Source organism: Amphimedon queenslandica, unplaced genomic scaffold (genome assembly GCF_000090795.2).
Source record: "Amphimedon queenslandica unplaced genomic scaffold, v1.1 AMPQUscaffold_13259, whole genome shotgun sequence".
NCBI classification, from domain to species: Eukaryota; Metazoa; Porifera; class Demospongiae; order Haplosclerida; family Niphatidae; genus Amphimedon; species Amphimedon queenslandica.
This window is the reverse complement of record NW_003546505.1, coordinates 18,727-20,295: the sequence shown is the minus strand read 5'-3', so window position 1 is coordinate 20,295 and position 1,569 is coordinate 18,727.

The window sequence follows — 1,569 nt, the reverse complement described above, 5'->3', positions numbered from 1 at the left end:
ATTTTTGACCTTACTTGAATGAAAGACGATGTCAGTAGTGTAAATCCTAACCTCAAGGGAGACAGAAACACTAAAGCAATGGAGTGGTACATAGCAGTCAGATGTAATAGTAAGTCAGATTAAACAGCAATAGTAACTGTAATGTTATTGTGTGTCTAATGGCTGATATAGCTACTTCAGTAACATAAATGTAGCCCTGCTGGCCTACGACATAAGTATTTCATTTAATGCAAATGCATTAATTAGCTATACCTTTATTATTGGTTGTATAATTTTTAGGGAAAATAAGGATAATGAACAACTGTTAGGTACTATAGTCACTACAATTCAGTCATTATGTACTTATAATTTTCATAGCTCAAAAGTGCACCACATCAGGAACCACTGAATGACAGTCTATAATTAAATGTACATGCTATTTAAAAACAACATTTTAATTCCATTAACTTTGTGTTTTTATTATAATTAAGGCTCTATGAATGTGCTGACAAAGGCAATGGATATCTTATCTTCTGCCATAGATTATGATGATGCCAATGTCGATCCAGACTATGCTCCAGCTCAAGTACATTAATCTTAATATAACTAATTTTATTATAGTCATAGGAATTGTCAGATAATGAATTGAATAGGCTAAGAAACATTGAAGAAAATAAACATCATTGGTATGCAACAATATATTGTATAACTTAATCATTGTTTATGTTATAGAGGCTTCTTGCACTGCAGTAGACATCAATGATGATGATGTGCCTCAAATTCCTCAGTCTGTTATACCAATATCTATTATTCATGTAACACCTAAAAAGACTGAGAGTATAATTATAAATTAATAAATATAATAATTATGTTATGATTATGTTATTATATAGGCAGTAGCCTATATGTAGGATTGAGGTTGGTTTTTCAAGATGGCGGCCGTTTTTATGATTTTCAAACACTTATAACTCTTTTATCTTATGTTGTACAGCCTTATAAATGGCTTAGATGACCTCTCCTTCACTGAGCGATTCTCCTGGTACCTTTAAAGTGAACTGTAATGTAGCTGGAGCATTTTTGGAGAATAGGCCCAAATTCAAATTTCTGCCAAATTCTTCAGACTTTGTTTTCTTCTTTCAGCTTCTTCTATCTCCCCTCTAATCTTTTAAGCCTGGGAAGTGCTCGAGTTGGCTTTTACATCACTCCTCTGGGCTTGGGTCAAGTACCACAAAGGTAGTTTCAAGAAGAAGCAAGGACAGGGAACAGAATTGAAGACAAAATCCAGCTGCAGACAAGGCGTGGGTTTGTGGTTTGACGCCATTTTAATTTATGCGCACGTGATCAGCATGAAATTATTAACGTAACCACAGAATCATAACAAAAATGTAATTTATTACATTAAGAAAAAAGAATGCAAACAAGTAAATAAAAAACATTAAAAATGGAAAAGTAGTAGGATTAAATTGGGAAAAAGTAAAGAAACAAGAAGGTACTTGCAAACTGGTGAGATAAGAAATCCTACACCACTGCATCAAAGACATCATGCTTCATAGTTATCATGTCAGTAGCCCAGGCTATGTGAGTAATGAA